This window comes from Neltuma alba, unplaced genomic scaffold (genome assembly GCF_004799145.2).
Source record: "Neltuma alba isolate B1F8T4 unplaced genomic scaffold, ASM479914v2 tig00011373_pilon, whole genome shotgun sequence".
Taxonomy (NCBI): Eukaryota; Viridiplantae; Streptophyta; class Magnoliopsida; order Fabales; family Fabaceae; genus Neltuma; species Neltuma alba.
Window position 1 is genome coordinate 180,703 of NW_021636067.1, and position 27,797 is coordinate 208,499.

Consider the following 27,797-nt stretch of genomic DNA (forward strand, 5'->3'; position numbering starts at 1 on the left):
CTAAAATTATGTAGATTTATTCTTTGTTATAACTCTCAAAAAGAATTTAATGACTTGTGGCCTATAAATAGTTAGCATGTAGCAAGTGATTGTAAGCTTGAAATTAATAAAAGATTACTCCTTATTTCTCCTTCAATTCTCTTTTATATATCCTCTCCATCTCTTTTTTTTGATAACAAGTGCAAAGCTACAAAGAGACTAGCACTACTCACGCAACAAACTAACGACAAAAGGACTGCTAGAAGTTCCTGCATCCTTCTCAAGCACTCGGCTAAGAGCTTTCATTGGAGAAGAGAAGTGAGTGAGACCTGGCGCACAACCAAGAGCATGTTTGGCAACTATATCAATGGCCTCATTGACGGTCCTCAAGCAGACTGACACATTGGCAACCCAGTCATAGTGCAGCATACGACGAATCTCACCCACCAATGGCTCATTCTCATTTGACACATGGGTACCCTCATGTATCCAATCCACCACCTCCGCACAGTCACTCTCCAACTCCACACAGTGAAACCCAGTATCCCATGCAATTTTTAGACCCCAAAGTATTGCCCAAACCTCAGCGTTGGCACTACTCCCAGTCCCGATGTGAAACATGAAGCCTCGCAGCAACTGACCCGAATGGTCACGAAGGATACCGCCACAGGCTGAAGCAAGGGTAGCCTTGCTCCAAGCCCCATCAACATTCATCTTCACATAACCTACTATCAGAGCAGACCAGAGCTCATTTCCAACGGGGAGCCCCTGTAGCGACTGCATTCTTGTACCTGCCCATGAGGCGCAAGCCCAGGTTCTAGCTTTAAATGACGCCGAAGACTCGCTGGTATCCTGAAATATTCTCATGTTCCTCGCAATCCACAGATTCCGACAAGCTATGGCAAATAAGACTCCCCAATAAACCCCATTGACGTCTAACTTTTGATTCAAATTCCATCGAACCCAGCTCGCAGTGTCTGAAAAGTTGAAGAACTTTGTACGTAGCTCAGGTGGCACCACTAGCTCCCATTTCTCTCGAACTGATTGACATAGTAGAAGGGCATGGGTAGTGTAACATCCCAAATTTTTATTTATTATTATTCCTAGTGTTTAGTTAAGTTTAGAAGGAGTTTAATGCTTGATAAATGAGTTTTATTCTCTATTTATTTAAGAAAAGAGAATTATTGAAAATAAGATTTATAAAATATGTATAAGGAAATTTCTGAATAATAATAATAATAAAACGGATTAAAAAAAAAAAGGGAAAAAAACGGGGTACCAAACTATAATTTTGTCCCATTTTAATATGGGGTCTTTAACTGGAATTTTTGCCAAAATATTATTTTAACCGTTGGGGGCCAGAGAGAGAAACATTTCGACGTTTTTCTTTTTCACCTTCTCCGGCGCCTCCTCTCATTTTTCCAGTAGGGTTTCAACTTTGCAGATCATTTTGGCAAGCCAAATGACTTCTTTTCATTAAACTCTCTTCATGAAAGTTTTTCCACTCATCTAAATCTATCTAATGATGGTAGTTTTATACTGTTTAGAGATAATTTTTGGGTTTAGGGTTTGAAGCAAGTGTTGAGTTTTGATGATAGGTAAGCATAATATTGTAGAGCTATTTTAGTAGATCATTTCTATCAGTTTAGTTTTGTTTATTGACTGACCTAATATTTTTAAATGAATTATTTTAGTTAAACAGATATTTATTTATGAAAAATATGATATTTATACCATGAAACTGTTGATTAAATTATTTACTTAGATGCATTTGATGTATAGTGAATTTCTAATGGTTGGTTTTTGAGATTTAAAGTTAAAATAGGATTTTTGAATTTTAAATATGATAATTTCAGATTTAAAAATTTGAGAAAAATCTGTATTAAAGTAAATACCTTGAAATGTTTAAATGAAAATTTTGGATTGTGAGGATATATAAATTTTGTGCTAAAAGACTTAATTATGGGTTATGAGAGGTTTGGGTTTAGCATAGAATTAGAAACTTTAACTTATATATATGTTTTAGTTTAAGTAATTAATTAAATAGCTTGTGTATTGATATGTAAATGTATTGGTTGTGTAGATTAAATTATTGGGCTATTGGTATGAGCACGGGGTTAACCTTGTGGTAATACTTGTTCTAGACAAGAGGTAACCACTTTCCACTTATTATTCATGCTCGTAGGTTGTTTGTGATTGATTTTGAATTATAAGGAATTTATGAAATATTATTGAATTACGATGTGAGCTATGAAAGTATGTTGTTATTGAAATTGTCTTGTGAGACTTTTGTTGCAAAAGATATATGTTTACTATTATGATGATCTTAGGTATTATGAGTCAATTGAAAAATGGAAAATCCCAATTGATTTTTACATGTTGATGATTGTTTATGAATGCAATATTTTGAGTGTTGATATATGAGGGGTGGCGGATGTTGATGATGGGTACTATAACAAAGAGGATATAAGGGGGTGAATTATGTACATTTGAGGATATAAGGTGGTAGGGCCATCAGGTGTACACTGATTGGTCCTTTGGCCCAATTATTCATTATAGGGCATTGACACCCTACTAGTAGACTAGAGGGGGAACCCATGGTCCGGTCTGGTGCTCTGTGGATTTTGGCCGGTCCATATCACTTGATCGGTGAGCTTGTCTAATTACCAGTCACATGGATGAGGATTTAGCCCATGGGTTTAGTCAGAGGATATAAGGTGGGTGGATATAAGGGAGGTGAAAAGATTATTGATTATACTTTTTATATGCTTTGACATTATGAAATTTGTTGGAATACTATGAATTTGCTTTTGTCTCACTTGACACGTCACGAGCACTTACTTGTATGCTTGATAAGTAGGATTACTGGTTACTGAGACTTTTGTCTCACCCCGTTGATTTAACACTTTTCCAGGTGATAGTTCCCGTTCGGGTCAGTCAGGGAAGGCTCCGGAAGCTTGAGCTGCTATTGCAAAATTGTAGCGCTTCCACTCTTTTGATTGTGTTGGATAGATGTATATTGCCATGATAGGGCCCATTCCACATACTCTGATATGTTTGAGATTGATTATTTTGACAGTGTACTTTTGAGAACTGTTACTGGATTGTATGCTGGTAGAAGGCCGGAGGCCTTTAGGCATTTGCATGTGATTTCTTTTGTTGATATGAGTGGTGAATCCACAGTGATCTTTGACATGAAATGACTTTTGATTTTGTTGAAAGTTATGAAAGGTACTATTTAGTAAAATCGTGTTATGGGCTTATGGTTGAAAATGATATTCTAGATTTATAATACCCAAAGCCCTATCCATTATGAATATCTTTTTGCATGCAGTTAATTTAGGAAAGTTCTTTTAACCATGATAGACATATTTATGGATTGGTTTAACTCTTTTTCTATCATGGTTAATCTCATATGATTTAGGATATTTATATAACCATGATAGTATTTCTAAATATTTTTACAAAGTTTCTTTTCTATCATGGTTAACTTTTTGATATTGATTACTTTATAAGTGTAGTAGTTTCGTTGTTACAGGTAGCATATTCACATTCACGCAGGCAAATGGGGCACTTGTCGTCGGATGCAAGGCCTCTAACCTTGCGCAAGGAATATGTTTGGAGTCGTTCCCTAGCAGCAAACCATAAGAACGTCTTACACCTTTGTGGTGCCTTCAGCTTCCAAATTCTACGCCAAGGCCCAGGCCGATGCTGCAGACTGCCATCGTTGAGCTGCTTATAGGCTGACTTAAGGGTGAAGGAGCCTGAACTCAACCATCGCCATAGGGGGGTATCGCTAACGCTCCCCCTAACTGTAGGGTGCACTTTCCTTATCGCAGAAAGCACGTTCGACGGCAGAAGCTCTTGCACAGAGCTTAGGTCCCAACCCCCCGACACCGTCAATAGGTCTGAGACCTTAACATCAAGGAGTTCATCAGGTACACTTCGCACCGCATAGTTCTGCAGGGCTTCGTATTGAGGAACCCACCTATCCCTCTAGAACTGAGTAGAAGATCCATCTCCTATCCTCCAAGCAAGCCCATGCATCGTATTCTTCCAGTTTTTCTTTATCCCCTTCCACGCTTGAGAGCCTGCCATTCTCTCATCAATTTTAGGTATGACATCTCATTTGTATTTTTCCCTAAGGAACCTTACCCATAGTGCATCTCTTCTCTTTATTAAGCCCCAACCCAACTTCGTCATGAATGCATCATTCTGCTTCCTTGCTGTTCGAAGCCCAAGACCACCATCCTCTTTTCGCCTGCACACATCCTCCCAAGCAACCAAATGCATATTACGAGCCTGCGGCGTGCAACCCCAAAGGAAAGAACGACACTTACGATCAATGTCCTCACACATGCCCAACGGTAATGAGCATGTCTGCATGGCATACGACGGAATAGCTGACACCACCGAGGCAATGAGAGTGTTCCGAGCAGCTAGAGAGAGATGCGAGGCTTTCCATCTAGAGAGTCGACTATCCATCTTATCCAACACACCCTGGTAGGTAGCTTTGGAGATACGTTTGTGGTGTAAAGGAACACCAAGGTACTTCCCTAAATCAGGAGTGAGAGTAAAGCCCAAAAAATTACTAATTTCCTGTTTACGGGAATGACTCACGTTTGCAGGGAAGAATACCCGAGATTTAGAAGCATTCACTCGCTCTCCAGAGGTGTCACAGAAGTCATCAAGACAAGCCTTGAGAACACCAGCCTGTTCTAAACCAGCTTCGGCAAACAAGAGGAGATCATCAGCAAAAAACAAATGTGAGATAGGCGTACCATTTTTCTTCAAGCGAAACAGATGCCACACTCCATTCACAACCTCAGCCTAAATTAGATGTGCTAAACGTTCAATTGCAATCACAAATAGGTAGGGAGACAATGGGTCTCCCTGTCTGATCCTACGGGAAAGCTTAAACGAGCAGGCTCTTTCCCCATTCCACACAAGGTGCATGTGAGAGGAGGACAGACACTCCTTTATTAGTGCAATCATCCAACCAGGAAGCTGTAACTCCTCTAAGCAATCCATGACAAAACTCCATCTCAAACGGTCATAAGCCTTCTCAAGATCAATCTTGACTGCCATAAAACTCTTTTTACATTGCTTCGGGGACATCGAATGTATAATCTCCTGGGCAAGGATAATATTATCAGCACTTTGGCGTCCAAGGACAAAACTACATTGGTTCGGGGAGATTATATTAGGCATAATTCACTTCAGTCTATTTGTCAACACCTTAGTCACGACTTTATAGATAACATTACACAAGCTTATTGGTCTAAAGTCCTTGAGTGGCTCTGGTGACTCAGTTTTCGGGATGACCACAATGGATGTGTCATTAACCGTACCAATTCTCTTTGGATCCTTAAGGATTGATTCTACCATACTCACAACTGATTGACCCACAGCATTCCATTGGCTTTGAAAGAATAAGGGGTTAAGACCATCCGGTCCGGGAGCTTTTAAGGGACCCATAGCAAAAATAGCCTTCTTAATTTCCTCAGCATCCACCTTGTCCCCCACCATCATCATATCACTCTCCTTAATTCTAGGATAAGAAAGTTCAAAATTAAGCCTTGGCGACTCACCGCTTTCCTCCCTATATAGCTGCTCGAAATATCTAGTCCCTTCTTTCATAATCTCCTCTTTATCATACGACCACTCACCATCCTGAAGCTTAATCGCCTCTATTCGGTTGCGCTTTCTTCTGCTATTTGTACAAGCATGAAAATAGCGAGTGTTCTTGTCCCCGAAAGAATACCAGTTGCATCTTGACTTTTGGAGCCACATAATTTCTTCTTGTATCAGAAGGCATTCTAGTGCGCACCAAACCTCTTCCTTTTCGCGAGCAATCCGTTCACAGAATGGAGTTACACTTAATTGCCTTTCAAGATCATGAAGTTTCTTACTGAGCCGACTTTTTTGGATACCTATATGGCCGAAAGTTTGCTTGCTCCATTGTACCACCTTAGCCGTAAAATCCTCCACGGCCTGATTCCATTCCAAATTAGTACACCAAGAGGAGCTCACAAACTCAGAAAAGCCTTCGTGTGTCACCCATGGTGCAAAGAAGCGGAAAGGTCGCATGCCTCTACTATTATTCTGTACCACAACCATTTTCAATAACAAAGGAGAATGATCAGAGTGATATTTAGGTAAATGAATAATCTTAGCCTCTGTATACCTCTCCTGCCAAAGATGATTAACTATGGCCCTATCAATCCTACTAAAGCATCCACTACCGCTCCAAGTAAATTGGGGACCATAAAACTGTAGTTCCGCAAGGCCCAAATCATCAACCCAACTGCAGAAACGATTATCTGCCCCCACGCTCCTTGCAGCATGAGACAAACGATCTGACGTCCGTAACGTTGCATTAAAGTCACCCATGATACACCAGGGAGAAGTAATATTCTCTCTAATTCGTTGAAGAGACTCCCAAAGTGTGCGACGTTGTGCAAAGTTAGGCCTGCCATAGACAATAGTAAACCATGCTTCATCCGCTAGTCCTTCATTTACGATGCCATGCACCACTTGGTCAGTCTTCAATACGACACGGAACCTAAAGTCCTCCTCCCAAAAGCACCAAATCCCCCCACTGAATCCATGTGCATCCACGAAGTCAAAATTTTGAAACCTCAGGCGTCTAGCTAGCTTATTCACACTTGCACTTTTCTGGCGGGGCTCTAAAAGTGCAAGAAATTTCAGCTTATGCTTCTTCTTAAGGTCCTCGAGTAGCCTCGGCAAGCTTCGACTGCCTGCTCCTCTGCAATTCCATACTAAACAAACCATTAATCCAATTTAGAGGTAAAGTTAACAGCACAACTAGCTATACTTCGCACTGCATGTTGTCATGCGAAGACTCGCCCAACACTCGCTCCTCAGCCCGTTTCTGATCTGATGCTAAAGGGTTGTTACGTAGTGTACACGTTCCCATACTCTGTTCTCCTAGGTCCACAGGGAGACTAGAACCTATGAGCTTAGGACCTGTGCTTTGAGACATTTCCAAGCCCACCTGATGTGAAACTTCTATTTGCACTGGCCCTTTCATCGGGTTGACCGGCTGCTCTAAAGGTGCCACATTTAAACTCGCCCCCACCCCACTTCTCACAAGGCCCAACTCATACTTCTTCTGGACGTATATCTCCATTGGCCCGGGTTCATTGCAAACCTTGTCGCCTTTTTCAGCTTCACTTCTTAAATTCATTGGCGCAACTTTGGTACCCCATTTTGACTTTGACTTTCTCAAGGTTGTACTCACCGTTTCAGGGTGTTCCTCTCCATCTCTCTTATCTTAATCTCTTATATTTTCTTTATTTTACAACGCTTTTTATATCTTGTACCGTAATTTTCTACTAACATGCGGAGTACTCCACTGGACTTGAAACTCACTTTACTTTCCCCGGGAAGCTGGGACTGGGGATTTGAAGAGAAACTTTATTCTAGTAGAAACTAAAGAAGTTAATTAAAAGGAATCGTTTGATCCTTAAATTTTCAATTTGGTTGCGATTCAGTCTCTAAATTTTAACCCGTTATAACTTGGTCCTCCAAGTTTCATCAGTTTAATAAACCCATCCCTATCGTCACTGAAGCAAGACGAAGCTAGTCCGTGGGTCTCTAACAGTGTTAAAAGAGTTAAACGTTGCATCCATTGTATCCTTATCAGCACCACTTGGAGTTACACGTCAAAATGGTTAAAGGAAATTTTTAAAAGGAAAATGAAACCAACAGAACGAGCTAACTCTCTATCCCTCTTTCTTCCCGATCTCAGGCATCGCTTGCAACCTACATACTTCGCTTGCCATCTCAGACATTCAACCCAGGCTCATTGTTCTCGATCTACACATTTATTATAATGTGGGTTCCGTTTTGGGTTGTGAGTTGGGCCTTTGAAGGAGGGAGGAGGATATCACTGTTGAGTGCTCTGTTTTATTGGTTTGAAAACAGAGCATGGTCAAAATAAGCCTCCAATTGTTATTCTCTGCAATTCTTCAGCTCCTGCAGCTTTTACTCTACTCTTTCTTTTGTACATATCTCATGTATAAAAATGCAGAATTTTATCATAAACCCATTTGAAGTATTGGTACTTGGGCTGGGAGCCCATTGATTATTGTCTTCACTTTTTATGTCTTCTTTCACATTTGACGCCAAAAGCAATCCATTTATTATTTGATCATTGCGAACAATGGCACACTCCTATCATAGAGCTAAACATATCCCACAAGTGATAAACAATAATAATCCTTTGACGCCAAACTCGTCAACATGTAACTTAACGGCTATGGCCCTAGCTAAAATAAGTACTCACGCGTCTAATGTACTCGGACCCTTGGATGAGGATGGGAAGAAACACACCACTTATATATCGACTATGAAGATAAAGAAGCATTTTATGTCAGTCAAGATAAGTAAAAGAAATTTTAAAGGAGCAAGCAGAAAGGTCGAGCGAAGTTGATTTAATTACTACATTAAATAAGCAGATTAAGAAATCAGAGATGGCGAGCGAATTATGAAAGCAAGCGATGTCTGGGAACGAGAGGAAGAGCGAGTGAGAGTGGGCGACTCTGTTTTTCATTTTGTTTAAAATTCTTCACTCGTTCTGATACATAATCCTAAGTGTCACTGACAAGGATGTCATTGATGTAATGTTTAACTCTCTAAACACCATTTGAGGCACATGGGCTGGCTTCTTCTCGCTTTACTTACAGTAGGGATGGATTTGTTAAACAGATGAAACTTGGAAGACGAAGTTGTAATGAATTAAAGTCTAGGGACTGACTAGCGACCAAGTTGAAAGTTGAAGGATCAAATGATTATTTTTTTTTTCCCTTAAATTGATCATGTATACGAATTTATTTATTTTTTTTATCATTTTCATTGGATTCCTTGATCAAAACTTTCTTCTTCTTGTTTTTTTTTTCCTGGGTACAAACCTTCATTTTTGTAGCAGTATAAATTTGGAAGAAAAATAAACTTAATAAGATTTAAACGGAGAAAAGACAACTTCATCCGCTGCTTCGAACTTTCCCTCTGCAACCCCCAACTCTTAAGGAAGGGGCCATAACACGAGGCGACAGCGCGAGACGACGGTCCGACGGCTGTGAGTGAGTCACTGCCTTCACCATTTTTCATTTGTGGAACGGTTGGAATTGCCTCAGCGTCCCTGCATGGTATTGAAATCGCAAGTTTCAGTGTCTTTCTTCACTGGTTTTCTGCAAGTGTTTCATCCTTTTTTTTTCTTTTTTTGTTTTTTATAAAATTACTTTTTCTTGTTTGCTTTGCTTGCTTTTTACAGTCTCGAGAAGGCTGAGATGATTTTAGTGCTAGTCGATGGCGTGGCTGACTTTTGAGTGTTGGAAGCTTTGTAATTAAAGCAGCGGGACCTGTGTGCCGCAGATTCAAAGGAACCGGTTTCGTTGGGCTACCTTCTTTGATAATTTCTATTCTGATCAGCGTTAAAATGGAACCTGGGTCTGCCTCATCTGTTGCTCCGGATGGCGATGAAGACAAAGAGTATTTAGTGACTCTGAGTATAACAGAGTTAATATCGAATTTGCGAACTGCCTTTAGAATGGTTGATTATGATCGCAAGGAGTAAGTTTTGGTTTCCAACGAAACCAAATTGAAGGCCGAAATTAAGGCACTAACTCAGAAATTGCACCTGGATACGACGGTGAGGCTGAATGCTGAACAGGAATGTAAGGAGAATGCAGAGAGATATGAGAGGCATTTGGAATCAGCTAAGAAGAATAATGAATTGGATCAGGAAAACACTGTTGCTGAGCTAAGAATTAAAAATGCTGAATTGGAAGATGAAAAACGCCAGGCTGAATCAGCAGCGGAGCCTTGAAAGAGGAAATTTGAGGAGATGAGTGAACGGCTTTTGATGATAGAGAAAAGTGTGAACTCATTCATGAATGGAGATGCTCACGCCGGAATTTTTTTTTTTTTTTGGGTAGAATCACGCGGGAATTGAAGGAGAAGCTGAGGGACTGTTCAGCATTAGAAGGAACACTCTTTGAGTCTGTTTGGAAAAATGGAAAGAAATGCCGTTTAGACCCAAATCATGGTTTGGGCCAGATATTTGCCAAATAGCTGGTAAAATGACCAAACTGTGATTTGGGTTAAAACCATGATTTCTAAAAGAACAAAACAAATTTGTTTCTAGGTAAAATTTTGAGGACCCTTGCGTGATTATGATTATGGCTGTTAGAGAATATATGACAAAAAACACCTCATATTTAATTATTCAATTACAAGCTTCTTTTTGCCTTCGGTGCGTTGGTGCTTCGGTCCTTCAGAAGTACTTTAATACTATATTATTCAATTAATAATATATGACAAAATAATTATTTTTCTATAAACATATTTAATATTATATTTTATACATATACATACATTAGTTATGTATTAATTACATTTTCTTATATATTATTAATTATGTGGGTAAAAAATATATTAACAAATTTATTTCTTCAAATTAAAATATATTATAAAATCTATCTCTTATGTAATTATTATATTAACTCATAAGTTTGTTAGTAATTTGCACATATAAAAAATGCTTCTGATTAATAACATATATTCAAACACTCTCATTTTATCAGAATCAATTTTTCACAAAATTTATTCTCAAAAATAACTTTTTTCCCATAAGCTATTCTTTGAACTATGGTTTGGTTTTATCCAAACAACCCAAAGTCATGAGCAAAAAAGATATGAATGTTGTTGATATTTGTAAGAATGAGCGCGGAAATAACATTGCAGGGTCCTCTCCTTCCCTGAGAAAGGACCTCAATTTTGGAAATACCTGTCTTTGCTGCTGAAGTCACTACGCAATTCCCGGACTCTCCAAACAAGGCTTTGCTGGGTGCTTCAGGTATGGCAGAAAAGCATGCATCTCCTTTTGATATTTTTTTATGTGAATGGCTGATTTTGCCTTGCAAAATCTTTAAATGTGATGGAAATGATAGGTTGAATTCATTTTTAATATGGTAATAATATTCTCGGTTTAAAAATGTTGACTTGGCTAGCCCCTTGGCATTTCTTGCTTTATTATGGCAATATGTGATCAGTTCACAGGAAACATGACATTTGTGGTGAACAAGTGATTAATTGGGTCCATGTGTTGTGCACAAATCTTGGGCAGTTGGGAAGGTTATAAAATTTTTGAAGTAATTTTTGGATAAGAAACCATTTGTTTAGGGTTTTTGAGGACGCGGTTAATATAACTGTTTGTATTGAAGGGAAAAACCATTTGTTTAGGGTTTTTGGAACATTCGTTAAAGTGGAAATATATCTTTTGTCATATATACTTATGATGTAAAAGGACGGGTAAGGAAAGTCCAGTGCAGGGGTAAGTTTGAATTTTTCAATCATTATGAGGTGTCGCCCTTTTGGGGTGGAACTGCATATGAAAATTTACAATAAATCAGTTGGGCACTCTCAAAGCTCGATTATTATGATGGAACAAAGATTAAGCTGATTTGATTGTATAATGACCAGAGGAAGGATTCAAATTTGTAAAATTTGCTTTAGGCAAAAGTTTTTGTGAGCCTTGTTGTGTGTTTGGAAATTTTTTGGATTTGGTTAGAGCGTGACTTTGACTAAAATAATATAAGAGTAGTTTTGTTTTATAAATTGCAAAATTACTTTTTCAACATGATACCAAACAAGCCTATATATTGTGTACTTATTCTATTGTACTTGTTATCGGCATCAATTATCAATTAAATTAGCTTCCTTCTTTTGGTCATTTTGTGGCTTTGTTTTCAGACAAATGAATGGGGAGAACGACAAACAAACAACAAACAAACAATGACGAGTCTTATCCTACTAGGTGGGGTTCGCTACATGGATCACATCATGTCATTATGCTCTATCAACAACCAAATCTTTAGATATGTTGTAGATGAGAAAGTCTCATTTAATGACCTCGTTAAGTGTTCTCCTAGGTTTTTTTTATTTTTTATCCCTTGTTATAGGTCTCCAAACTATGTGATCTATCCTTTTCACTGACGCCTCTAATGGCCTTCTTTGCATATGTCCAGACCACTTCAAATGATATTCAACTATTTTCTCTTTGATGGGCGTCACACCTATTCTTGCTTTGATATCTTTATTTTGAATTTTATCTTTTCTTATATAACCACATATTCATCTCAATATTTTCATTTTTACTACCCCAACTCCGCCTATGTGATATAGTTGGTCCCAAGCTCAAATAAATGAGGAGGGTTGTGTTACGCCCTATATAGCCAATGTAAAACTTTATTGAATTTTAGGAGTATGGATCAATGAAGTAATTGGGAGAATGACAGCAATACTTAAATTTGGCTTGCATTTCTTTTTGCCACTTGGATAAGCATGAGTAATGTTGCTTGGAATCTTGTTGAATGAGATGTAAATGATAGGATGGAATCAATTTATTAATGATTTTGGATTAAAAATGTTGCTTTGGTCACAGTATTAATTAGTTACAGAGCAACATTTCTTCCTTTATTAAGGCAAGATTGATACATGACTGTGACTAAGAAAACGTGACATGCAGTGAACTAGTGAGTTATTTTGTCTATGCGGTGTGTAGATCAGGTTGAAGGATTGCAATATTATATAAAAGTAGAATGATTGATTACTGTTTCTTCATTGTTCATCTATTATTCTTAATTTGATCGTTGATTTTTGTTACAATTAATTTAGTCTTACACTTACGGTATACCTTTTTTTTTTTGGGGGAAAAAAAAATCGAATTCCTTTACAACTGCAAGGGGTTGAGGCTAGTTGTAAAAATTTCTGATTGCGGTATAACAAGCCATGTGCTTAGGAGTTAAAAGGATACTATCAAGAAAGCTTTTTTTTTTTTCCTCAATCCTGCAGGGATAAAGAGAAGATATTTAGTTGCCTTCTATTTGGAATTTTAGTGAGATACTTCGGCAATTGATCTCGTGTTATTCATTTTGTGGTAAAAACAACAGAACCGAGGCAATTTTCAATTTAGGGATAGGTGGGGATTTTTTCACTCCTTAGGTGTTGTGCATTTGCAAAATTTGCAACTATAAATATATATAGTACTCTCAATTTTCTTTTAGGTGCAGTGATTAAGCTGATGTGATTGTGCCTGCTGAGGAGAAGAAGAATTCAAATCTGTAAAATTTGCTTTGTGCAAATGTTTTCGTGAAGTTTAGTATACTATGCTTTTCTCATTTGGAAAATGAATAGGAAGAATGACATCAAGTAAGAATACTTATTTGGGAGATTAGTATTCATCTTGCCTCGTTGTTGTTCACCTAATGGCCTAGTCATGTGCTTGTGGATAGCCTTTGATATTTATTGATGCTTAGCCAGGGGTTTCTACGCAAGACATGTACAGACAAGAAAAGAATGAAGTTGATAGATGTGACTGTGAATGTGAAAATACTTCCACCTCTCCATCTCAGAAAAAGATTGGCAATTCTGAAAATGCCCATTCTTCTAACGACCGTGCATGCAAGGCAATGCCTAGAAACTCCAAACATGGCTGTGCTAGATTCATTAGGTATGTGTATTTAGTATGCATCTTTTTCTTCTATATGGATGTGCATGATGTTTAGATACAGGGAGAATCTAAGGCTAGATTTTCCATAATGTCTAGAAATAACAACAAAGACTATATTCAGTTTAGAGAGTCTAATATTGTTCACTTTCTTAGCTTTTCCTTGTAAAGTTTTGTAGGCAAACCTTCTTTTTCTTCATGTACGTAGGTCTAATTATCTTTTCTTTGCTAGCTAATGCGAGTTTAGGATCACAAAATGCTGTTATTGAAATCGAAGACAGCGATGAAGACAGTGATGATGATGATGATGATAAAGATGAGTGTGTAGCAAGTGGAGCTTTGGATGAAAGGGAAGCAGCTCATGACATTGCAATAGCAGTTGATGATATCCGGCATTCAAGCTTTTCAGGATTGATGGAATCTCTCAAAAGAAAATGGTTTCCAGATTCTTTGCCAGCTAATACAAGTTCTGGATCACAAAAACCTGTTATTGAGCAAAAAGATGACGATGACGACCATGATGATGAGGAGTGTATCGCAAATGAAGCTTTGAATGGAAAGAAAGCAACTCGTGACATTGCAGCAGCAGTTGATGATATTGGGCAAGTTTTTCAAGATTGATTGAATCTCCCAAAAGAAAATGGTTTCCAAAAGCTGCAAATTCACTTGATGGATTGAATAAAAGCCTGGTGGATAGGTCTCATAACTTCAAATTCCGAGATCAACAAGGTCGAGCTTCCTTCAAATTTTCTTTGCAGCACAGGTGGTAAACGGAGGAAAACATAGACAAGCATACCTTTGGATTAAGCTCTTTTCATAGTTGTAGAAATATTTCCCGTAATTCTCTATAGCCATGCCTTTTGGATGCTTAGGTTTTGTTGAAAAGTATTGAACGCCAAAAGCAAATTACTACAGACCAAAGTTTCTCACTCTAGCTGCTGAATCAAGAATAGTTGTTTCCTAACCGAGCTTGTACAAATTGGGCTAAAGTTGTTTATTTTTAACATTGGGGGATGATACGTATTGTACAGTATATTATTGTGCTTTGTTCATATATTAGATAGCTGATATTGTGGCTTGGAATTCTCACGCATGGCTTTCTCATTTTTCTTTGAAGGGAAAATTAATTTGCCAATTCTTAAAGCTTAAAAGTTTTGAATCAGGTCCTTATAGTTTTTTTTTTTCTTTTTATTAAGTCCTTATTGTATTTTTAGTTTTGATGAGAGTCTTTCCGTTATGATACCGTTTACTGCCCATCTTTTTGCAGAGCTTCTCCCTAACTCCTCCACCTAGTCGATGAACACTATGTTTTTCAATGAACAAAAAATCGGACCGGATACTAAACCGGTTGAAGTAGTGGTTTAAGGGTCAATGGGTCGGACCGGGATTAACTCGGATCAGACTGGTCATATTAAAATAATATAAAAAATATTATTAAGCATCACTGAAATCAAAGTAGTCATGATTTTAAAATATAATTTTTGTAAATTTTACAAAACATTGATATTTACTTATAAAAATATTTTATGAAGGTAATATTTAAAATATATGATTAAATAACAAATATATATTATATACATCATATCCCTTTTTTTTTTTTTGTACCATCAGTCCATTGTGACCCTACTCAAATTTTATGGGAGAAGGTGCCATACCCACAACATCAACTAAGAAGGAGTAAAAGCAGCACCCATGTCAGTGGTTATTAATGAAAAAGCAACCTTTTATTATTTTGCTTTCTTTTATTTTATTTGACTCTCTTGCCTTCCATGTTCAGTAGCTTAGTTTGGTATCTCTTCGTGCTCCTTTGTTCAAGTCTCTCTCTCTCGTCTTGCCGTCAATGAAGCTTCTACTCTCCTTGAAATCTTTTCCCTTCTTTTCCTGTGTACTCTAAAAACTAGAAAGCTCTTCATTTTATTTTCATCATGATTTATCAGTTTACAATAAGTTTTTCTTTACATTTTCCTTCTCTTCTTCCTCTCTTTTTTTCCAGTAAGGTCCTTCTTCTCTCCCACAATTCAGACAAAGGATATAGAGAATTGGGTAACCCATTCCAACCCACGGGTTACCCGATATGATGCCAGTTTGCATCAATTTCTCCCAGTTTGATCGTACACCGGTTTTGTTACTAAACCAGACCAGAAAGCTGGCCGGTTGGCTGGTTTCCGCGTTAACTAGCCGATCTGATCTGATTTTTCTGACACTGATTTTTTCTCTCTCCTTATCATCATCGTCTCCCTACCTGCCTTCCCTAACCACACCCTTTCCTTCTTCCTCACTCCTCTTCCATTCTCTCTCTCTCTCCTCTTTATATTCTGGTATCTAAACTCTATTATTACTTCTTCCTCACTTATGATATTTGGTCTCCAGAAAAAAGAAGCTAATTTATTCATGACCCAAATAACAATCTTTTTAGTCTTCTCATAGATCTCCTTGTGAAAGCCAAATGGTACTCCTCTATCACTTATTTCTATGTTGTGCTCCTAACAAATTAGGTTCTCTCATGTCTTGAGTTTCATTACAGGATTAATAATGTTGTGTTCTGTTATAGCAATTGTCAAAATTATTGGTGTTTCTGTAATTTCACATTGTCTTCTTCGTCATTATCTCACTTTAAGCAAATCCCAGACACACAAGCCCCAATCGCAAGACATGAACCAGAACAAAGCTCATACCAAGTTGTTGCAGGAATCACATTGTTATGGAATGGAGGTTATGGCTCAATGTGAGGGGATAATGTCCAATTCCAATGCTTTTGATTCTTTAAAATGGAGAAAGCCACTCTTAGGGAAGGTTACAGAGGCATTAGCCGATCCTAATACTCACGTAATTGGCATTTATGGCTCACAAGACGAGATCAAAGACACTTTTGCTCCAAAGTTTGCAAAAGAGTTCAAAGAGACCACCTGTTTAGTATGGTTGTGATCGCAAGTGTAACTATATATCCTGATATGAGGAAGATTGAAGAGGATGTTGCTTCTTGAAGTGGAACGAGGAAGGAGAGTGGGGGACTGGTTGGGAAAGGCAGGCAAGAAGACAATGATGACATCGAAGGAGAGAAAATAGTGTTTGCAAACTGGGTAGAGGTGTGAGGGAGAAGCTCTGCAAGATAGGTACCACAAACCTAAACTAACAGTGTTGTAACTGAAGGACTCTCATTAAAACTAATAATATAATAAGAACTCAACAAAAAAAAATTATAGGGACCTCACTCAAAACTTTTTCAAACTCTAGGGGTTGGCAAATTAATTTTCTCTTCTTTTAATAAACAGATTCTTTGGGGTTTGTATGTGTAATGATCTTGCATTGGAAATTGAAAATTGTGGGTAATATTTTGACAAAAGCCAAGTGTTATTATTAAACATGAACTTGCATTTGCTAAGCTAGGAGCCATCATTTCGATTTATCATAAAATGGGAAAGCTGTAAATTTAGACCTGCCAACTTGAACCAGAGAAATTTCAAGTATAGAAAATAATGAAAAAAAAATGTATAATGAGTTTTTTTTTTGGGTGCCAAAGACTTATAATGAGTTTAACTCTAAACTTATATGGCTAGATTATTAATTGATTATATTTATTACTCCCTCAAGTCCAAAACATAAAATCTACTAAGAGATTTAATTTGATTTTAAATAAAAGATCTCAACTTATTTTATTTCTCATATTCATTCATTTTTTTCCTAAAAATAATTATCATAATATAAATTATGTGACAAAATGAGTTTTACATTTAGGACCGGATGAGTATTATACACATGCATATGTATATATATGACTAAGAAATATAGTATGAAAGTATGAAAAAAAATAGCAAATTATCTTCCGCAATAAAAGACAAAATGATCTAACAAAAAATATTTAAGCTTACACAATATCAAAGCAAATAGTACATAAGCTAGTTCGTAAAATACCCAAAAACACGGTATGAGAAAATTGACTTAGGGATAATCTGTAAATCTGTCTTCGAAAATATACAATCAGGAACTAAGAGTGTCCGGAAGTTTTTAAAGCTGAATCTCAATGTCACCCCAAAAGTTTAAAAAACTTAACAATGTCACCCCAACCATTATCTTAGTTAAATTTAACCATTAGTTCGGTCAAACTGCTTATGTGGTGTGCCACATGGCATGACATCTCATCATCTCGATCTCTCTTTCTCTCCACATCATCTTCTATCTCATCATCCCCCTCTCTCCTCGTTTCCAAGTCCAGAAAATTCCTTGATTTCTCACCAACTTCTCAAATCTAACGGCCAGGTCAAATTTAACTCAAAGCACAAACAAGTTGAATTTAACAATTCAAAAGTTTCCATTCACAATTCACAAGTTCCGATTCACAGCAGCAAATTATCTTCAATTTTTCTTTTCTCTTAACTCAGGGATATTAAGATAAATTGACAAGATCCCTAAATTCCAGTTTTGGTCATATGACCTGATTAATGATTTCTTAACTTTAATAACACAAATTGGATATTGGATATTTCAAACAACTTTTAATGGGATTTTCCCTTTTCTTTTATCGTTTTTAGGTTAAATAAATTGGTTACTTGTTATGGACTACAACCATACTCGCCCTATGTGATAAACCTCTAGTCTTAAATTTAAAATGAGTCTTATATTTAGGACCCGAAGAGAAAAAATATTTTAAGGGAGACGTTAATTTTTTGTGGCTTCGACACCTGTGAATTCCTTTTGAGAAGAACACTACAAAAAAAAAAATTAAAAAACTGAAAACCTGATATATGAAATCGTGATATTATGATAATACACATAGGCCAATAGATAATAAAATGTAAGGAGTAGCTGCTAAGGGGTGTGCATCTGTGTATATGAAGATCCAATGACAAGATTCTATTAAGTGCCAACACCGTTTACCTTTATGATAACGATCAGTTTTTATTTGGTGGAGGACAAAAAACAAAAATTCAGACACATATAAAAAGCATTGCTTTACAAAGCAAGCATACATACACAACATAGTGCATTATTAGCCGTAGCACTATTTATTGATATCATATAATGGACTAGAAAGTGTTCTTTAACAATTGCTGTAGTAGCAGAAGCAAGCAGCTGGTCCAAAAGTAGCAGGAGCACAACTTCCCGTATCAGCACCCTCGCTGTGGCACACCTTAGTACAGTGAACATTGTTGGTGCACTTCCCAGAGAATTTTGCGCTACGTCTGGTGCAACTTCCGGCTGCCTCAACATTATTCTCTACATGTACAACAACAAAACGAAATGAAAAAAATATGAACATATATAAATGGATCGAAGGAAGAGCTTTCTAATGAAAGAAAGCTATTGAATAGCAAGTTACGGGGGAATATACATAATAAAGACTGTTAATATATTGGTACAAATCGTTAAGTACTACTTTCAATCCTTAATATAAGAGTTAGATAATTGATTATGGATATTAAGAATATTGGTTAAATTAGTTATTTGCAATAAATTGATGTTGTTTTTTTTAAATATCACAATTAATCATAATCATGTGCATTGAAAATATTCTTTGATGAAAAGTCTTTAACATGCAATCATCATAAGAATTACTTGAGGGTAAAATAGATAACTATTGGAGACAAAATGAATTGAAGATATGAACATATATAAATGGATTGAAGGAAGAGCTTTCTAATAAAAAGAAGCTATCGAATAGCCAGTTATTGGGGATTATATATATGCATAAAGGACTGTTACTATATATTGGTACCAAATTGCTACTTCTTTGAGAAGAGGAAATGGCAAAACTAACCGTTGGGATTAGAAATCACGAGGGCAATGCAGAGGAAGGCAATGAAGGAAGACAACTTGAGAAGTGAGGCAGCCATGTCTGGTAACTGAGTTTATTATATCACAGGAGAGAGTTTGATTCGAGGAAGGACTCCACACACACATATATACATGTTTATATACAACTATCTTCATGGGAACCATCGTCTTTTCATGGTACATGGCCTGTTTTTTCCTCTTTGCCTACGACGTTGGAAGTGTCATCACATATAAGATGTCTAGGAGACTTGGTCTGTTGCAGTCCAGCTTTCAAATTATCCACATTGTTCATGTAAGCATATTTTAGTATTTTGATGCTTCTTTGCGTTATTAATAAGTTCATATATATTACCATATATCTATATATATATATATATTACCTTATTGCATATCCATTATTTTCTTTTTCTTTTTGTTTCCCTTTATTTTCTACTTTTGTATTAATTGGTTTTATCTTTTTTCCCCTTCTTTTTTATTTTATTTTATTTTTTTCATATCTGGAGTTTTCTTCTTTCGTCCCCTCACAATTATTATTATGTAATCTCTTTCTGTTGGCCTTATATATGATGATGATAGAAAATATGTCCAATGGTATTTGCTTGCTGTGTACATTTAGTTGTGCATTGTGCACATCATGTTATCCTTTGTTTATTAGCTTGACAGGTACTGATTAAGGCATGAGATTTGATTCATCTCTTCCTTTTATTACCACCATGTTTGATAATCTGGCAAATGAATTATGTTTGTTCTTTGCTATTATCCTCATTTATATTTCATCTTTCTCTTCTCTGTTTTTTTTTCAATATTTGTCGTGGGAGATTTTCAAAACCTCTTAAGCTATTGAGGTTTCTTGGTAAACCATGCCTGTAAGAATTTTCGGTCTCAGCAAGTATACTAATTGGGTTGCTTAATGTTTTAAAGTTGTTGTAAGATTATTCAAAACGTGTTCTCTTTCTTATAAAATTAAAGAAAATAAGATTCCGAAATGATTTTTATCTGAGGTTTTAGAACCTCCAAAGGTACAATGATTAATTTCTATATGAGATTTTCATAATATCTATAAACACTTTAATCTGAAATATTTTGCAGAAAAACTTTCTTGAATAAGAAAAAGTATTGTTTTTATACATTAAAAAAACCAATGAGAGGCAATCTTCTTGAATAAAATAATTAAATATTTACTTGAATCCCAAATTACGTGGATTTTAACCCTCCTTTTAATTCATGCATAGGCTCTTGGTTCTTATTTCATGTCAAGTTTAACTTTCTAAATTAAAGAAGTTAATTTCACTTTCTGACAGTTATAATTTTATTTCTTTCCAATTAATCAACAGAATCTTCTGTCAATTGGGAAAAGATTCTCCTTTGCACACTCAAATTCTCCTTCTTTCCAATTAATCAACAGAATCCTCCCGATCTGTTGAATAGGGGCATGAGTTATGGTATGGATATAAAATAATTGCTCGAACAATTTTTTTTTATATTTCCATTACAAGAAGTAAAAAGATAACGAACGAAAAAGAATTAAGATGAATTATTTATACTTTTTGCATTGAAGTTTGTCCTTTTAAAAATATTCTGAGTTTATTTATTCATCTATTTAATTGTTATTACTCTTTTATTTTCTCATGAAATCCCTTTTATTTTCTTTTATTTTTTTGGGTTAAATAAATTGGTTAGTCGTTGTAGAGTACAACCTTACTCACCTTATATACTCTTCTGATCCTTAATATAAGACTTATTTAACTAGTTTGATTAAATTGAGAAAGTTAAGTAAGTTAGTTAATTATAAGAAATATGACATGTTTTTCCTAAAATACCATAATCATCTTTCTTAATATCCTCTCTTCCTCCCTTACTTGATTATAGTCGAGAGGCTATCTATGAGAGTAATTTAGAAAAAACTGATAAATATGATAAATAGGTCTTATATTTAGAACCACAATTAACTTAATAATTATGTCCTATATTAAGTATAGGAGAAGTACTAGAAATATTTTTGTGAGTAAACATTAATTTTCGGTGGCTTCGACAGTCGACACCCTTGGATTCCTTTTGAAAAGAAAACCACTGAAAATACTTAAGAAAATCAAAAACTTCTCAACTCATGATATAATGATAATACATGTAGGTCAGTAGATAATATATTTTTTTGAATGGTAGATAATATATATTTATATATATACAAGAATTCATTCCCAAATCCTCTTTATAAGTTATTTGTAACATATTTTACATAAATCAAGAAAAACCTTAAACTTCATTAACTCTATGTTAAAATTTAATAACTAATTTTTAAATTTATCTCCATTTAATATATATTATATCTCATAAAATAAAGTCAATATAATAATAAATTAAGAGTAAAATTATACCTTGATATGAAAAAATTTTCTCTTTACTTTGTAAATCGGACTAGATAGAGGAGTAACAACTAAAGCATATGAAGACTCAATGACAAGAAGTTTCTATAAAGTGCCAACACCGTTACCTATATGATAATTGACTACATAAGTTTTTATTTGGTGGAGGACAAAAAACAAAAATTCAGACACATGTATTACAAAGAAAGCTTGCATACATACACATAGTGCATTATTATTAGCTGTGGCACTATTAATTATTGATATGATATAGATGATGAAGGGGAGGCTGGTGTGTGATAAGTAGGCAGTGACACTTTCACCCTTTACGTACAACTGTAGAAGCAGAAGCAAGCTGGGTCAGGAAGAGCAACACAACTTCCCGCACCAGCGCCCTCGCTGTGGCACGCATCATTACAGCGGCCATTGTCCCCGCAATAGCCAGAGAATTTTGTGCTAGCTCTGCTGCAAAGCGCTGCCTCAACATTTTCTATGTACATTAACAACAACAAATCAAGTGAAAAGATATGAACATATAAATGGATTGAAGGAGGAGCTTTCTAATAGAAAGTTATTGAATAGTGAGTTACCGGGGAATATGCATATATAAGGACTGTTAATACTAGTGCAAATTGTTAATTACTACCTCTAATCATTAATTTGGGAGTTAGATAACTAATTTGTAAATATTAAGAAAATTAGTTAAGTTAGCTACTTGTCATAAATGGATGTTATTTTTTTTCTAAAATATTCTTAGGTTAATATAACTTTGATCTTTCAAATTTGTTCTCATTTTAGTTTTGGTTCTTCAAGTTTCAAACCATAAGTTTTTGGTCCTTCAATTGTTTAGTGTTTAATGGATTATGGGAACTCATGTTATAAATGAAAAGAAACTTGAGGGATCAAAACTTATAGTTTGAAACTTGAGAGACCAAAACTAAAATAAAAACAAATTTAAAAGATCAAAATTTGTATTAACCTAATATCTTTGATAAAAACCCCTTAACTTATGTAATCACCATAGGAATTACTAATTAGGAGCAAAATAGAAAAACATTAGAGACAAAATATTAAGTCTTATGTTTATAATCAAATTGGATCTCTAAGTAATTCTTATATCAAAGACTCGAGGTAGTATTTGAGCAAAGGAAGTGGTAAAAACTCAAGTGGGTATTTAGACATTGGTAAAACAAAACCAACCGTTGGGACTAGAAAGCACGAGGGCAATGCAGAGGAAGGCAATGAAGGAAGACAGCTTAAGAAGTGAGGCAACCATGCGTGGTAATACTGAGAGTAATATATCACAGTAGAGGGAGAGAGATGGAGAGAGAGGGAGCTTGATTCGATGCCCAAGTTGAGGACGATGAAGGACTATATGCATCTCCATATATACAAATTAAATAGATACACACAACTATCTTCATGGGAACCATCGCCTTTTCGCAGTAAATGGCCTGTTTTTTCTCTTTGCCTAAGACGTTGGAAGTGTCATCATATGATGTCGAGGAGATTTGGTCTTATGTTGCAGTCGCAGCTTTGAAATTATCCACTTTGTCCATATATGCATATTTTAATTGACGGATGTGATGGGGTTTTTAGTAGTTTAATCCTTTTCTGTCCTAATTGCTCTCTATTGATAATTGAGTTCGTATTACCTAAACAATAAATAAGATTTCAAAGGTGATTCTTAAAATATTTTTTTTCCTATCATTTCAGGTTTATTGGGATTAACCGTGTGTTTGATAAATCCCATCTACTTTTATTGAAATGCACCAATCCACATTGGATTAATGGGTCTGGAATCAATCTCTACTTCATTTTTGCCCCGAAAGAAAAGGCGAGTTTTAGCGAGGAGGGTAAGATTGTGATATCAGAAAGTTAACATGAATAGTTTAGTCTGACAAAATATTTCTCTCCCATTCCCAGAAAAAAAATCCGGGAAAGAAGGGAAAGGAAGCATAATGTAAAACACAATTTTTTCCCTAACTCCGCTCTATTTTTCCTTCTCAATCCCTCCCCTTCCTGCAAAAATAAAAAAACCCCAAACAAGGCCTAAAATTTTCTTTGCTCGAGGAGTGATTCAGAGTGGGTTGTCTGCCACTGCGTCGATTGGAGTCTCTCGTGTTGCTCACATGAACTGAAATGGTTCTCGGCTTCTCGCATTGCTGGCCTGAAACTGAGATTGAAAGCTGCGTGGGTACTTGGAGGTTGCATTTTCACTGATTTGCTTTCGAGCTTCGTTCTCCCTCACTTGCCTCAGGTTTGCTTTCTTAGGTCTATTGGTCTTGTTTTTCAGTTCCTGGTCTCTCCCCTGATGTTGGCTCTGTCGTTCACTGTCTGACACTCATTATGTACAAGTTTGCGTACACAAGAACAAGATTGGGTTCGGAAACTTACCTGTAAAAAAACTTATTTTTATAATCTTACACTCGCTGGTTGCGCGCATTTTTTTTTTTGTCATAGAATCGAGAAGGGTTGTCTCCCCACTGCAAACCCCTCTTTTCTACACAGACACACACACACGTTTTCTTGGTTACATTGGTTGGCTAAAGAAATCTGATGCTAATCATGGAATGTTAACCATATATTGAAAATAAAATATTAGGAACTGAAAAATGAATCAATACCAAGTGGCTGGAAAGAAAAAGCAGTAGTGAGAAACATTAAAGCATTGTAGGAAATAGCAAGAAAATTCACGGGCAATTGCTTGATTTGACCAGTGAAAGAAAAAAAAAAAAATGAAAGCAGGACTCGTAAAACGAAAGATTATAATCTTTTACCAGTACATTTAGTAGATCATAAAGATGAAAGAAGAAGGGGAAGGAGAGAAGAGCGACTGAGTGAGAGCGAGCACGCGCACAGAGGGAGGGAGGGAGGTAAAGAAGGTGCAGCTAAGGACCCTCCATTTGTCACAAAGTAATGAAAACCTATTTGCTGTCCGATGTGCAGCTCAATGCATTAAAAATATAGGTTTAATAAAAAAAGGAAGTGTCTTGGACAAAAGCTTATTTTGTTCTCCTTTTTAATTTTTAATTACGGCATCTCCTATGCATTTGTATCAAGTTAGATATGAACCATTCTATTCCCTTTATTTGTTTATATTTTATCTTCCATGTTGAATAGAAATATTTTATTGGTGTACTGTGCTGGTTTGTTTTACTGATATTATTTTAATGGCTTTGTTTTAGTGTTTTATTACTTTGTAGTTTTTTTGGATTATTGTGCGGACATTGTTGATCATGGATGACAATAATGCTGAAGGAAATGAGAATGCCAACCCCACTCCTATTTCTACCAATAATCCCACTCCTGACTTACCCTCATCATTCCATGGGACTGCTAAAACTGATCCTGCATGGGCATATGTTACATTTAAAAAAGAGGGAAAAGTAAATGTTTTTACCTGCTTTTTTTGTGCATCAATTTATAGGGGAGATGGAATAAATAGGATGAAGTAACATCTAGCTAGTGTCACTGGTCAAGTGTGTTCTTGTAAAAAAGTCCCTTATGATATACGTGTCAGAATGAAAGAATCTTTGAAAGAAGGTGCAAAGAAAAAATCTGTTAATGATGTAGAAGACAACGTTGAAATTAGGAAAATTGAAGAGCCAATTGTTTCACCTCGACTTAGGATAGGCATTGAGAATAGTGGCAACAAGAGAAAAGCTCTTAACACTAGGAGGATTGATAATTGTTTTGTTCCTAGGACAATTCCTGGTTCTCAACCAAGCCTCAACAGTGTATTGTAAACTAAAGAAGCACATTATAATGTCAAGATGGTTATTGCTCAATGGGCTATTATTAATTGCATTCCATTTAGTGCATTAGATTTTCAAAAAGTTGTTGATGCTATTGCTTCAATTGGGCCTGGGTTTAAGGTCCCTAAATCTCATGATTTTAGAAATACATTGCGGGGAGATTGGAAAAAAGAATGACAGTTAATGATTGAGAGTCATCGTGGAAAATGGAAAGAAAATGGCTATACACTTATGGTTGATGGTTGGACCGATGGTAGACTGTAAACTTTAATTAATTTTTTAGTCTATTCAATACATGATATGATATTTATGAAATCAGTTGATGCTTCAGATTTAGTTAAAGATGCCAAAAGTTTATTCTATTTGTTCTGTGAAGTTATTGCTTGGGTTGGTCCTGAAAATGTGATCCATGTAGTGACTGACAATGCTGCTAACTATGTGGCATGTGGTAGATTGATTAAAGAGAAATATAGAACTATTTATTGGTCACCTTATGCAACTTATTGTTTAAATCTTGTTTTCAGTGATATTGTTTCCATGCCTCATGTGTCAAACCTTACAACAGAGGCATCTAAAATCACTATATTTGTATATAATCATATGAACTTTTTGTCATGGCTAAGGAAAAGACCCGGTTAGAAGGAAATTGTACGTCTTGGTGTGACAAATTGCATTGAACTTCCCATCTACGACGGAAGGTGCCCTACGGCGTGAGACGGCATGCCAAGGGCCGACGCGAGGATCAGCGCCTTCACTATTTTCATTTGCAGAACGGTTCCTTGAGAATGGTTGGAGATTGCCTTTGTGTCACTGTGTCACTTCTCATCTTTTTCTTTCTTTCTTTCTTTCTTTCTTTCTTTTCTTTTTAATTTTGCTTGCTTGCTTTTGCCGCCTTAGGAGGGCTTAGATGATTTTTGAGTGTTTGATGTATCTCACGGTTGTGATTAAACTAGGGGCACCTGCATGTTACCAATTCCCACTCCCTTTCACGGGCACGGTCAAAGTCGAAGGTAGTGACTCTTAGTGATAGGAAATATGGGAGATTTTATTCCAAAAAAAAAAAAAAGATTTTTGTCCTTTCAAGTTTTCAATTATATTTTTGTAAGCATCCTTCTAAACGTCAGTTCGCTTTTTGTGAGTTTGCACCTTGTTGTTTAATTTTATTTTTATAATTAGATTTCTTCATGGGTAGGAAAGCTTGATCTATAAATAGACGTTAATAGCACTTGCATTTCAGTCTTTGATTAATGAGTATTTGATGGTTTTGTGATCTCACCCACTCGTTTGCTGCCTTCTCAATTTTCCCTCCATGTTTTGTTTTGTTTCTCTTCCTCCATGCTCACTGATCTTTTGCATTTTGATCCTTTTAGCGTTAAAATGGAACATGGATTGGGCTTACCACTTGCTTCAGATGATGATGGAGACAAAGAATATTTAATGGAGTTGAGTATAAAAGAGTTGGTTTCAAATTTGGAACTGCATTCCGTATGATTGACTATGACCGCGTGGAGGAGGTCTTGGTTGAGAAGGAAAACAAATTAAAGGCTGAGATTAAGGTACTAACTGATAGAATAGAATTAGAGAGGTTAGAGAGGATGAGTGTTCAAGATGAATTGAGGAAATGTAAGGAGCAATGTGAGATAAGGCAGCATGCTGAAGAGAGATATGAGAAACTGTTGGAAGAGGTGAAGAAGAACACAATGCTTAAATGATGGAAATATGATTGCTGAGTTGAGGATTAGGAATGCTGAATTGGAGAATGAAAAACGTAAGGCTGATGAGTCATGGAAGAAAAAAATTGAGGAGCTGAGTGAACGACTTTTGATTGTGGAGAAAGGTGCAAACTTGTTTATGAATGGAGAAACTCACTGGGAAATGGAGGAGAAGGTGAGGAGCTGTCTGAGCTTCAACGAATCATTGATCCAAGGGTTTCTAATAAAGTCATTAGCAAAAAGATATGAGTGATGTAGATGTATGTGATAATGAGCATAAAAATATCACAGCAGGGGCACCTCCTTCGCAGAGAAAGGACCTCAAGTCTGTAAACATCCATCCATCTGCTGTTGAAGTCACTAGGCAATCCCCGGACTCTCCTAACAAGGCGGTGCTTGGTACATCAGGTATTGAAGTTTAGCATGCATCTCTTTTCGCTACTTTGATATGCATGGCTGATTTTGGCTTTCAAATTTTCAAATGTCATCAAAATGATAGGATAAATTAAACTTTGATTTAGCTGTGGTTTAGGGTTAAAAAATCTCAACTTTGTGGCTGCATTAGATGGCACATTGTCATTTCTTGCTTTATTAAGGCTGTGTGTGATGCGCTTACAAAACACATAACATTTTCATGAACAAGTAATTAACTGGGTCCAATCTTTGCACCAGTAGAAAG

At 36.2% G+C, this 27,797-nt stretch overlaps 2 long non-coding RNA genes across 2 annotated transcripts; both read left to right on the top strand.

The window, feature by feature from the left end:
- Nucleotides 1-1,999: 1,999 nt before the first annotated feature.
- On the top strand, nucleotides 2,000-3,078 carry LOC114712548 (uncharacterized). Its single transcript, XR_003737247.1, has 2 exons — nucleotides 2,000-2,130; nucleotides 2,894-3,078. It is a non-coding gene; the product is annotated as an uncharacterized LOC114712548 (long non-coding RNA).
- Nucleotides 3,079-23,640: 20,562 nt separating this feature from the next.
- On the top strand, nucleotides 23,641-26,860 carry LOC114712564 (uncharacterized). The gene is made up of 4 exons (XR_003737248.1): nucleotides 23,641-23,908; nucleotides 26,030-26,194; nucleotides 26,304-26,416; nucleotides 26,777-26,860. It is a non-coding gene; the product is annotated as an uncharacterized LOC114712564 (long non-coding RNA).
- The last annotated feature ends 937 nt before the right edge of the window (nucleotides 26,861-27,797 follow it).